Source organism: Cyprinodon tularosa, unplaced genomic scaffold, assembly GCF_016077235.1.
Source record: "Cyprinodon tularosa strain WSP-4 unplaced genomic scaffold, ASM1607723v1 ctg262, whole genome shotgun sequence".
In the NCBI taxonomy this organism is placed as follows: domain Eukaryota; kingdom Metazoa; phylum Chordata; class Actinopteri; order Cyprinodontiformes; family Cyprinodontidae; genus Cyprinodon; species Cyprinodon tularosa.
In genome coordinates, this window is record NW_024038966.1 from 812,615 (window position 1) to 826,612 (window position 13,998).

Below are 13,998 nucleotides of genomic sequence, written 5' to 3' on the forward strand. Positions count from 1 at the left end.
AGCCTTTCATAAAGTCTTAGAGGTAATTCGTCTGAAAATAAGTGGAAATTGACAACTGTCACATCAGGGTGACAGTCTTCACTGACACCTGCCAGTAGTTGTGGCAGCTGCCACAACTACGGAGACTGGCTTCCAGACCGGTTTAAACCGTTTCGGGGGCAGCCGGCGCCGTTTTTCAGCAAAAAACTTAGTTAACGTGACTCTATAGGTGGATTTTTTTTTTTTTATTACGATCTTATTGTTTAATAAAATGTTTCAAGCCTTTCATAAAGTCATATTTATTTAATGGAACGACGTAATTCGTCTGAAAATAAGTGGAAATTGACAGCTGTCACATCAGGGTGACAGTCTTCACTGACACCTGCCAGTAGTTGTGGCAGCTGCCACAACTACGGAGACTGGCTTCCAGACCGGTTTAAACCGTTTTGGGGGCTGCCAGTGCCGGTTTTCGGCAAAAAAGCTTAGTTAGCGTGACTCAAGGTGGATTTTTGTTTTGAAATGATGATGTTATTGTTTAATAAACTGTGTCAAGCCTTTCATAAAGTCATATTTATTTGATGGAACGACGTAATTCGTCTTAAAATAAGTGGAAATTGACAGCTGCCACGACAGGGTGAAAGTTTGGCTGTCCTGCCAGTTTATGCTGGCAGCCTGGTAGTAGTTGCCAGTCGTTGTATATATATGTATAATATATATATGTATATATTGTATATATGAGAGAGAGAGAGAGAGAGAGAGAGAGAGAGAGAGAGAGAGAGAGATTTTTAGTGCTTTATGAACGTAACAACAAGGTTATATGGCCTGCATGCTTGACTCGAGACAGCCTCCAAACTGGCCCGGTCGGGAGGGTGGAGAAATCGGCTGCGGCTTCCTCTAGTCTTGTGACGCATGCCTGCAAATCTTCATCATCCACCAAAGTTCGTACTGTAACATTACCATTGCTGTTCGTCTCGTCATCTACTCTTGATTCTGTTTAATGTTCGGGCCTAAATATGAAAAACTGCTTTTTTGACAATTATGCTGCCACACGTTCTCATTAATTTCTTGGTTAGTTAGCAGGTGCTCTCTCAGGTAAATATCTAGATCCAGTAGGTTACATTATTGCTTTTGCGCCATCTACTGTCTGAACTCGGGAGTGGGTATTAGTTTACTTTAACCGCTTCGGGAAGAAAACTTATTAATACTCTTTACAATAAAAACAAAATTAACAAATGTGAAGGACACAAGACATGTATTTATATTAGGGCTGTAAAAAGATCATTTTTTAATTGCAATAAATCACATAATGTTGATAGTTAATTGCAAGATTAATCACAAATTAATTATGTATTTTATAATTTCATATCTGAACGTGTAATAGCCTGTTAGGGCATTTTCAAAGGCAATTTGGGAATAAATGACACTAATAAAATACATGCTTGTACAAACAATATTTTAATTTTGTTATTTTTCAAGCACTTTCAGAATTGGAATGAAGACATCCTAGTGCCAAATGAATCCGTGTATCATTCGTTCTTTCTATTTTCAATTGTCAATCAAAAAACAAAAAATAAAAAATTGACTGGTTATTTTGTTTTTTATGGTTAAACCAAAAACGAAAAAAGGATTTGTTTTTCATATATCAATTCTAAGCTCAGATCTAGAATACGAAATGGAAAAACGGACAGCAACGCAGAGTTTGATTTTAATATTTAATCGGTACAGTTTACGTGACCCGGAAGTTTGGTGGAGCTTTAGCTAAAAAAAACAATTGGCTTACCCCCATAGATATCCATAATAAAGGCTTTATTATGGATATCTATGCTTACCCCCACCACGTTCGATCAAGCTGCACCAGATAAGGCAGTCGGACCTATCAGCCATGGACAGTTACGGTCGAGGATCCAAGCGTGTGACTCTTAAGGAGGAGGACATGACAACGGAGAAAATCAGCAGGATTTTCCAGGTATAACTTTTTTCTTGAAACTTTTCTGTGCACTGTACTTTTAACTAGCAACAACAAACAGCGTTCTAGTGTCGCCATGGTAGCCACTTCATCACCCCACTGCCTCGCAAAGAGCTATTTCCGGGTCACGTAAACTGTACCGATTAAATATTAAAATCAAATTCTGCGTTTTTCCATTTCGTATTCTTGATCTGAGCTTAGAATTGATATATGAAAAACAATCCGTGTATCATTCGTTCTTTCTATTTTCAATTGTCAATCAAAAAATAAAAAATTGACTGGTTATTTTGTTTTTTATGGTTAAACCAAAAACGAAAAAAGGATTTGTTTTTCATATATCAATTCTAAGCTCAGATCAAGAATACGAAATGGAAAAACGGACAGCAACGCAGAATTTGATTTTAATATTTAATCGGTACAGTTTACGTGACCCGGAAGTTTGGTGGAGCTTTAGCTAAAAAAAAACAATTGGCTTACCCCCATAGATATCCATAATAAAGGCTTTATTATGGATATCTATGCTTACCCCCACCACGTTCGATCAAGTTGCACCAGATAAGGCAGTCGGACCTATCAGCCATGGACAGTTACGGTCGAGGATCCAAGCGTGTGACTCTTAAGGAGGAGGACATGACAACGGAGAAAATCAGCAGGATTTTCCAGGTATAACTTTTTTCTTGAAACTTTTCTGTGCACTGTACTTTTAACTAGCAACAACAAACAGCGTTCTAGCGTCGCCATGGTAGCCACTTCATCACCCCACTGCCTCGCAAAGAGCTATTTCCGGGTCACGTAAACTGCACCGATTAAATATTAAAATCAAATTCTGCGTTTTTCCATTTCGTATTCTTGATCTGAGCTTAGAATTGATATATGAAAAACAAATCCTTTTTTCGTTTTTGGTTTAACCATAAAAAACAAAAAACAAAATAACCAGTCAATGTTTTATTTTTTGTTTTTTGATTGACAATTGAAAATAGAAAGAACGAATGATGCACGGATTAAAAACGGACAGCAACGCAGAATTTGATTTTAATATTTAATCGGTACAGTTTACGTGACCCGGAAATAGCTCTTTGCGCGGCAGTGGGGTGATGAAGTGGCTACCATGGCGACGCTAGAACGCTGTTTGTTGTTGCTAGTTAAAAGTACAGTGCACAGAAAAGTTTCAAGAAAAAAGTTATACCTGGAAAATCCTGCTGATTTTCTCCATTGTCATGTCCTCCTCCTTAAGAGTCACACGCTTGGATCCTCGAGCGTAACTGTCCATGGCTGATAGGTCCGACTGCCTTATCTGGTGCAGCTTGATCGAACGTGGTGGGGGTAAGCCAATTGTTTTTTTTAGCTAAAGCTCCACCAAACTTCCGGGTCACGTAAACTGTACCGATTAAATATTAAAATCAAATTCTGCGTTGCTGTCCGTTTTTCCATTTCGTATTCTTGATCTGAGCTTAAAATTGAAATATGAAAAACAAATCCTTTTTTCGTTTTTGGTTTAACCATAAAAAACAAAAAACAAAATAACCAGTCAATTTTTTATTTTTTGTTTTTGGATTGACAATTGAAAATAGAAAGAACGAATGATACACGGATTAAAAACCAATCCTTTTTTCGTTTTTGGTTTAACGATAAAAAACAAAAAACAAAATAACCAGTCAATTTTTGATTTTTTGTTTTTTGATTGGCAATTGAAAATAGAAAGAACGAATGATACACAGATTAAAAACAATCCGTGTATCATTCGTTCTTTCTATTTTCAATTGTCAATCAAAAAACAAAAAATAAAAAATTGACTGGTTATTTTGTTTTTTGTTTTTTATGGTTAAACCAAAAACGAAAAAAGGATTTGTTTTTCATATATCAATTCTAAGCTCAGATCTAGAATACGAAATGGAAAAACGGACAGCAACGCAGAGTTTGATTTTAATATTTAATCGGTACAGTTTACGTGACCCGGAAGTTTGGTGGAGCTTTAGCTAAAAAAAACAATTGGCTTACCCCCATAGATATCCATAATAAAGGCTTTATTATGGATATCTATGCTTACCCCCACCACGTTCGATCAAGCTGCACCAGATAAGGCAGTCGGACCTATCAGCCATGGACAGTTACGGTCGAGGATCCAAGCGTGTGACTCTTAAGGAGGAGGACATGACAACGGAGAAAATCAGCAGGATTTTCCAGGTATAACTTTTTTCTTGAAACTTTTCTGTGCACTGTACTTTTAACTAGCAACAACAAACAGCGTTCTAGCGTCGCCATGGTAGCCACTTCATCACCCCACTGCCTCGCAAAGAGCTATTTCCGGGTCACGTAAACTGTACCGATTAAATATTAAAATCAAATTCTGCGTTTTTCCATTTCGTATTCTTGATCTGAGCTTAGAATTGATATATGAAAAACAAATCCTTTTTTCGTTTTTGGTTTAACCATAAAAAACAAAAAACAAAATAACCAGTCAATTTTTTATTTTTTGTTTTTTGATTGACAATTGAAAATAGAAAGAACGAATGATACACGGATTAAAAACAAATCCTTTTTTCGTTTTTGGTTTAACCATAAAAAACAAAAAACAAAATAACCAGTCAATTTTTTATTTTTTGTTTTTTGATTGACAATTGAAAATAGAAAGAACGAATGATACACGGATTCAAATGTTAAACTCTGGGCTATTGCTAAATGACTAATAATGACGCCCTGCTGTTTACACAATGTGTAAATAAATTTGTAAAGAAATACCTGTTTTCATGCCGATATATTTTTTGCCTCTTAAACAAAGATAGACATGGTATTACGCATATACATGATTAAAAATTGTACATTTCAATAAAGTCATATGTTTTGTTAATTTTTTCGATCTCTCATCTAATTCTGAGCTTTCAAACCAACAACAATAACTTCTTTGAATGTTTTTGCTTGCTGTTTATATCCATTTTCATATAGTTTTAACCCAGGAAAAAAGTTTTAAATTTCTAGTTTATTGCGGAGTGGGAGAGGGGGGGATTGGTCTGACCTAAGAAGGCCGCTCTGTCGGCACGCCTCTCACCTGAGGACGGGGCGTCTACGTATACGTGTCTGTGGTATCAACAGTAAATGGTTGCCAGATATGCGGTAACTCTGACCCTATTTTAAAGTTTCATCAAAATACACTAAGCATAGAAATTGGTTTGTTATCCTTGAAAACCCAAGGCAGGTAAGTGGTTTTAACAGCCAGACCATATATTTACAGGTTTTAGTAGCCAAGAACAACTACAAACAACTTAGTCAGTAATAGTTAACTCAGTCCAACAATTTATTTTATTCAGAAAAAGGAATTTATCCATTTATTTTACTCAATATTGATCGAGTAAGATATTATTGCTCATCTTAAAATATTAGCAATACATTAAAACTTATAAATGTTGTTTTTCTTTTACGTATTTGACAGAGGATACTTTTTGATACATCCTCCTACGACAACAAATGCTGATTTGATTGGGATGGAGAAAACTGAACAGATCATACGATGGAGTGATAACACAACAAAGCAGAAAACATTGCCAAAAATAACTTGGCACAAAAAATGTAATATTTCAGTGACAGCAACAACTTTAATAACAACTGAACTTGAACAATGTCTCCCTCTTGAGTCCTTTTGTAAAAATAGGTACCAATTTTACAATGGCTTCCAACACTGCCAGGTGATTTCTTGTCTGCATAACCAAAACAAACTTTAAAAACAAAAGAAATGTAAATAGACAATTGACAAATATCACAGTGGTCACCCATAAAAATATTTGTCCTGATGCAATGCCCTTAACTTAAATGATGCATCATATGTAAATGGTGTTAGGGAATAATAAGCAATGCTAAAATTGTGTGATAATAAGAGTATCCATTATAAAAAAATAAAACATTTGAACATGGAAATCTGACTGATTTAGTATTTTACAACTGCTGTACATTATTTGTATCTTTTTAGGTTGTCATCCAGTGGCTGCGAAACAACAACCTTTGCCGCTACCAAGCCGAGATGATGCTCATGAATACCGTGAAGGAAAATGAGGGGTAAATAACAACTGCGTGTGCACAACTACATATACTGCATTCATTAAAGGATACAGTACTGGCTCACCCCCCCCCCCCCCCCCCCCCCCTCTCTCTTTTTGTTCATTTATTTCCAGACTTTCAGAATCCCAGGAAGAAGAAGCCACAGAAAAGGTTAACAGAAAAGGGTTAAACTACATAGCTATTTGAATGTAATCTGTTTTTGTCAAATGTAAAAGGAAACATGATCCCTTGATGTAGGCTAAATTAGCAATCTGTAACTAATCTATCATTTTCTGCAGGGAAGCCCGTTCATTGTCGATAGTCAGGCTGCAGCTGACTGGTGCAGAGAACAAAAATTTAGTGGAAGAATAACACTTCCTGTTGTTCTGGATATGGACAAGCTAGAACAAGCAGAAGCTCTCGAGGCCCTCAAGACATGGGATGAAGACTATCATGAATATTCTCCAGCAGAGCATTTTACTTTTGTTTTTGAAAAGAAGGAGGATTATGAAAAGTTCTGTTTGTACATTGTGGATGTAAAAAAACTAAAAGTTTTTGCAAGATTTGAATAACTTCTGTAAATAAAGACTTTTACAAGTAACCATATATCTTTATTGCTGCAGCCTATCTGGATTTTAGATAGATTTAAGGAGAGACACATACTAATCATCACCATAGAATTACAATTACTACGACCTAACCTCATTTTCACCCTCCAGTATTATGTGGAACGATGTCAACTCCCAGTGTTCTCTGACACCCTCATGGCCAGGTGCTTTCAGTATGGCTATGTATGTCATACTAACTATTCTGTGTAACACATCAGCAGTGTGTGGAATGCCTCTTTCCTTACAGCACATTAAATACATAGATAGCACTATTTACGCTATGGCTTCCAAAGTAAATGCAGCCACACCATTAAAGGTTTTACACATATTAATAAGCAATATCATGGTTTTAAAAGAGTATTTCACAGACAAGTGGCCAGGGACACCTAGTGTCAGGTTCCAGTGGCAGCTGTCAATTTCCACTTATTTTCAGACGAATTACCTCTAGGACTTTATGAAAGGTTCACACAGTTTATTAAACAATAAGATCGTAATTTTAAAAAAAAATCCACCTAGAGTTACCTTAACTAAGTTTTGTTTGCCGAAAAACGGCGCCGGCAGCCCCCAAAACGGTTTAAACCGGTCTGGAAGCCAGTCTCCGTAGTTGTGGCAGCTGCCAGTAGTTGTGGCAGCTGCCACAACTACTGGCAGGTGTCAGTGAAGACTGTCACCCTGATGTGACAGCTGTCAATTCCCACTTATTTTCAGACGAATTACCTCTAGGACTTTATGAAAGGCTTGACACAGTTTATTAAACAATAACATCATCATTTCAAAACAAAAATCCACCTATAGAGTCACGTTAACTAAGTTTTTTGCCGAAAAACGGCGCCGGCAGCCCCCGAAACGGTTTAAACCGGTCTGGAAGCCAGTCTCCGTAGTTGTGGCAGCTGGAAGCCAGTCTCCGTAGTTGTGGCAGCTGCCACAACTACTGGCAGGTGTCAGTGAAGACTGTCACCCTGATGTGACAGCTGTAAATTCCCACTTATTTTCAGACGAATTACCTCTAGGACTTTATGAAAGGCTTCACACATTTTATTAAACAATAAGATCGTAATAAAAAAAAAAATCCACCTATAGAGTCACGTTAACTAAGATCGTAATAAAAAAAAAAAAATAAATCCACCTATAGAGTCACGTTAACTAAGTTTTTTGCCGAAAAACGGCGCCGGCAGCCCCCGAAACGGTTTAAACCGGTCTGGCAGCCAGTCTCCGTAGTTGTGGCAGCTGACAGTAGTTGTGGCAGCCTAGTGGCAGCTGCCACAACTACTGGCAGCTGCCAGTAATACGCCGTGGCAGTCCGACCTGCCACCGGAAGTTCAAGAGCGACCTGCCAGTGCCACAAATCGCGCTTGCTGTCTCTCTATTTATTTCCGCCGAAGCAAAACTCGCACGACTGTTTTAAAAACGTAAACTCTTTTAATGGTTTCATTACTACTCAAAGAGAAATTTAAATGTATTATACGATAATACAGCCAACCTACTACAAAAATAAACAACTACCTTCTAATGATATTAACTGACATGGTTTTAACCAATCAAATTGATACTATTGGCCACTTCCCAGTTTTCAGCCAATCGAGGCACAGCTTAAGCTTTCGACTCACCCGCTAAGTGCGGTTGAGTGGGAATTGAAGTACGTGCTTCACAAAACGTCACCACGGGCCCGGATGTTGAATGTTCGAAACTTCAAAATAAAATCACTCGCATCAGCATGTTTACTAGCCCACCGAGGAGAGACAAAATGAAGGGTTCTGGTTTTTCATATTTTTAAGAACAGAAAGTGTTTTGGATAAAGGATGATCAAAAGTCATCGTAACAGAACTTTCAAAGTTAGAACAAAATGTTTTAAATATATCTGTGCTGTGGTATGAGCTCTGAGAAACATCTCTAAATATTTTCCTTGAATCAGTTTTGATCTCACATTGGATAAATTTACCTCTGCATTTAACCCATCCCCTGCAGAGCCGTGGGCGACCATACGTCCTGCTGATGGATTCAATATCTGTTTATATTGTATTGAAGCTATGACGCCAATAAATCAAAGCGCATAATGCCCATATCACACCTAATATATTGTAACAAGCCCATGCATTTTCAGCCTTACACTTTCTTCCTTTCTACTTAATAAAAAATGACCCCAAACCTCATATGTGCATGTAAACATGGACAAATGAAGCCTGATATGTACATGCTACGTTACTTCTTGCTGTTTGACGTGGGCCAAACTAAAAATGTTTAATTTCAGGTTGTTTGGGATTACTAAATAATTCTAATTTGCAGGAATATACATATACTTTTTTTTTTTTTCTGGCCAGCCTGAAGTTTTTAACTGCTTAGTCAGACATTTCATCTTGATTGCATTAAATAATGCTGGGAAAAAGACGTAAAGGGCTTCTATGCTGTTTTTGATTGTTGCTTTTTATTTAGATTTGATATTAGAAAAATTTCCAGAATTTCCCTTTTTCAACTCGGGAGTAACACCTAAAAGATAAATATCCTGTCCAGGCAGGGGTGATGCTGAGAAACTCGTCCATACGGTTGATACTTCAATGCTGGACTATTGTAAGTCTTTCCTATCAGACAGTCCACAACAAGAGTTCAGATAAAAATATTGATAGATACAGTGTGATCATATTGCTTCTTCCACTGCTTCCCTTCACTGTCTTTGTCTTATCTCAAAAACAGCACTGGAAATTCTTCTTCAGCTCTACCAGATACTAAGGATATGTTTGCAAAATCCCAACTTTGCTGAAAGTGATAAAAACTATTTTTTATACTCTAATTATGACATAGATTTACATACATTTTATTGTCATTTTTTATGCACAGAGTGTGCTTTCGCACAATGAGTGTGCGAAAGCTGGCATTAGCCCATTACTCCTAGTGCATGCCCCGTTTAAAATGTGCTGTTCTTATAGCTCATACAAGCTTACTGTGTCCACATACAGAGGGGACTATATAGTGGACTTTTTAGCAAACTCAGTTAACTGACCGTCTGGACAGATTATAACTACTTTTTGCTCCCCGTTTGTCACGTAACTCCTTCTTCACTGCATCGTGCTTATGCCATCTTTGTCATTAGTCGCTGCTGTCGGGTAGCAGCAGCCTATGGAGACAGCAGGCTGCTGTGACAGCATATTCCATAAAAGCTTTGCGAGGATAGCTCTCCACGCAAAGCATTCTGGGATATATCTGCCTCATCTGAGGCCTTTCTTTTCTTCTCATACCCTTTGTAGTCACTTTTTCTCTTACGACCCTTGGCCATTTTCAAACAACTGTGGTGAGAAAGGTGAGCTTCAATGACTCTGTGAAACCATAGCTCACCACACATATACGCCTGAAAGGCGTACACGGACAAAAAGATAATTAATGAGAAGAGTAGCCTTGTAGCCTGATAAACCAGACTAAGGCTACGTTCACACTGCAGCCTGAAGTGACCCAAATCCGATTTTTTTTGCCCATATGTGACCTGGATCTGATCTTTTCATGGCCGTGTGAACAACACAGATCCGATTTTTTCCAATCTGACCAAGGCCACTTGGCTATGTGGTCCTGAATCCGATACGAATTTGATCTTTTCAAATGCGACCTGTGTCTGAACGGCCAGGTTGCATTCATCCGACCTGAACGTCATTAATACCCGACAAAGGTCACTATTCTGTGTCTTGCTATGCAGAAGCGGCAAGAAAAACAACAACCATGGCAAATGATGATGCGGGGAGCAGTATTTATGTTTAACCATATTGAAAAGATTGAGTTTTTATGGTTGGAAAAGACCACTAAATGCGTGCCGGCACTACCATCCATGTTTACTTTCGGAAAAAAAGAGCACGCTGGTCTGTGACATCAATGCGTTCTCTACTGCGCAAGCGGGACACTTGTATGACTGCTGTTCACACAGGAGATCAAATACAAGTCGCATATATTTGAAAATATGAACTGCAACTCGAAAAAATCGGATTTCACAAAAAAAAATCGGAATTTAGCATCAAGGCCTGCAGTGTGAACGTAGCCTAAATGTGAGATTAAATGTGTTATTTAGTCTGGCCCCGATGAATGAGACATTTCAATTCAATTCAATTCAGTTTATTTATATAGCGCCAAATTCACAACACATGTCATCTCAAGGCACTTTACAGTTCAACCAGATCATACAGTCAAATTGATACAAAGTTTTCTATCTAAGGAAAACCAGTTGATTGCATTGACTCATTGACTCAAATACAATCCCTCACACTAAGCATGCTTGTAGCGACAGTGGAGAGGAAAAACTCCCTTTTAACAGGAAGAAACCTCCAGCAGAACCAGGCTCAGTGTGAGCGGCCATCTGCTGAGGCCGACTGGGGTTCAAGGAGACAGAAGCAGAGATACAAAAAGCAGCTGTAAAAGGCGGCCCCGTCCAGGAAACACACAGCCAGGCAGACGAGCTCCAAGGCAGCTCCCATGCCAGAGGACGAAGAGAGCACATCCACTCAGTCACGGTCAGAGAAACAGGACCACACTGGAAAACAGGCCGATCTCCAACATCTATTAACAAGGGTGTTGATAGAAGCAGCACAGCTGATGTTTTTTTTCCAGGATGACGTCACAGCCAAACAGGAACAGACGAGGCAAAGCTACTCTGAGGAAAAGCAGAGAGAGCAGAAGGTTAGAGATTGAACTAACAGATTCTGCAGAATAGGAGAACAGAGAGAGAATGAAGCAGAATGATGAAATGGGGGTCCCTATGTCCTCCAAAAGTCTAAGCCTATAGCAGCATAACTATAGAGATAGCTCAGGATAACCTGAGCCACCCTAACTATAAGCTTTATCAAAAATGAAAGTTTTAAGCCTAGCCTTAAAAGTAGACAGGGTGTCTGCCTCACGGACTAAAACTGGTAGTTGGTTCCACAGGAGAGGAGCCTGATAACTAAAAGATCTGCCTCCCATTCTACTTTTAGAAATTCTAGGAACCACTAGTAAACCTGCAGATTGAGAGCGAAGTGCTCTGTTAGGAACATAAGGAACAATCAGATCTCTGATATAAGATGGAGCTTGGCCATTTAAGGCTTTATATGTGAGAAGGAGGATTTTAAATTCTATTCTTGATTTAACAGGAAGCCAATGAAGAGAAGCCAGGATAGGAGAGATATGATCTCTCTTTTTTATTTTCATTAGAACTCTGGCTGCAGCATTTTGGATCAGCTGAAGGCTTTTAACTACAGTTTGTGGACTTCCTGATAGTAAAGAATTACAATAGTCCAGCCTTGAAGTAACAAATGCATGGACTAGTTTCTCAGCATCACCCCTGGACAGGATATTTCTAATTTTTTCAATGTTCCTCAGATGAAAGAAGGAAATTCTAGAAACCTCTTTGATATGGGATTTAAATGACAGGTCCTGATCAAAAATAACACCAAGATTTTTTACTTTATTATCTGAAATCAGTTTAATCCCATCCAAATGAAGTGACTGGCTAATCAGTTTCTTTTTCAGAGACTCTGGTCCAAAGACTATAACTTCTGTTTTGTCTGCATTCAGAAGCAGAAAGTTGAGAGTCATCCAGGTTTTTATGTCTTCAAGACATGTCTGTAATCTATGTAATGGGTTAGCTTCATCTGGATTTATAGACAGATATAGCTGGGTATCATCAGCATAACAGTGGAAATTAATCCCATGCTGTCTAATAATTCTACCAATTGGGAGCATGTATAAAGTAAAGAGAATTGGTCCTAGCACTGATCCCTGTGGTACTCCACAGGTAACCTTTGAGCGTGTTGAAGATCTATCATTAACATGAACAAACTGAATTCGATCAGATAGATAAGATTTAAACCAGTCTAGTGCTGTTCCTTTAATTCCAACAAAATATTCAAGTCTTTCTAAAAGAATATTATGGTCAACTGTATCAAATGCAGCACTAAGATCCAACAGGACGAGCACAGATACAAGTCCATTATCTGAGGCCATGAGAATATCATTAGTGACTTTCACCAGAGCTGTTTCAGTGCTATGATGAGCTCTAAAGCCAGACTGAAACTCTTCAAAAAGTTCATTATGGTGGAAGTGATCGCAAACTTGTTTGGCAACTACTTTCTCAAGAATTTTGGATAAGAAAGGAAGATTGGATATAGGTCTATAATTGACCAAGTCATCTGGGTCAAGAGACGGTTTCTTAAGCAGAGGTTTAATTACAGCAATCTTAAAAGCTTTAGGTACATATCCCTGTAACAGAGATAGATTAATCACATCTAAAATGGAGGAGGAGATCAAAGGGAATACCTCCTTAAATAACCTGGTTGGAACTGGATCTAACATACAAGTTGAAGGCTTAGATGAAGACAATAATTTTGCTAATTCAGAGAGTTCAACTGGATCAAAGCAGTCTAAACCCGGTTCAGATTCCATGACTACCTCAGGTACAATCGCGGATAGAGGAGTGCTTATGATCTTATTTTTAATAAGATCAATCTTATTTATAAAGAATCCCATAAAATCATTGCTGCTAAGAGCAGGTGGAATGGACGGTTCAACAGAGCTATGGCTCTGGGTGAGTTTGGCAACTGTATTAAAAAGAAATCTAGGATTATTCTTATTCTCCTCTATTAATGAGGAGAAGTATGCTGCTCTTGCTTTACAAAGGGTCCTCTTATACAGCAGTAAACCATTTTTCCAGACTAGGAAGGACTCTCGCAGGCCTGTGGAGCGATATATTCTCTCCAGTTTCCTAGCATTTTGCTTCAAAGTACGCAGCTCTGCATTAAACCAAGGAGCAAGCTTTCTATTTTTAACGGTTTTCATTTTCAAAGGAGCTGCGTTGTCTAAGGCAATACGCAGAGAACTAGCAACCCCATCAACAAAATCATCAACCTGTGAAGGGGAATAAGCTAAGCTTTTGCACTCTGCAGCACTGCTCAGTGACACAGAGCAGAGAGAAAGTGAAGCAGATTCTTTAAAATTTATAACTGCACTATCTGATAAAGATCTACTAAAATTGAACCTTCTTTTGGGGGAGGAGAACTCTGTTAAAGTAATCCTGAAGGTTATTAGAAAGTGGTCAGAGAGGACAGGGTTGTGAGGAAATACTGTTATTTCTTCACATTCTATGCCGTATGTCAGCACAAGATCCAAAGTATGAAGATGAGAATGCGTGGGACTATTCACATTTTGAACAAAGCCAATAGTGTCTAAGATAGCATTAAAGGCTGCTCTTAAGCTATCGCCTTCAATGTCAGCATGGATGTTAAAATCTCCCACTATGACATTGGAAGATTGTTGATGAGAACAATCCGTTGTTTTTCAAACCATGTCTGTGTCTACTGGTCAACGCTGTGACCAATGAGCACAACTGATTGTGACGTAGTAAGCGTGACAGAAAGCTGGTGGGGGAGTGTAAACAAACAGCCTGTCAATAAAACGGCGAATACGTCCTTT

General features: G+C 38.4%; 1 long non-coding RNA gene across 1 annotated transcript; it reads left to right on the plus strand.

The window, feature by feature from the left end:
* Nucleotides 1–5,855: 5,855 nt before the first annotated feature.
* LOC119786006 lies at nt 5,856–6,583 on the plus strand. The gene is made up of 3 exons (XR_005281128.1): nt 5,856–5,992; nt 6,109–6,145; nt 6,274–6,583. It is a non-coding gene; the product is annotated as an uncharacterized LOC119786006 (long non-coding RNA).
* The last annotated feature ends 7,415 nt before the right edge of the window (nt 6,584–13,998 follow it).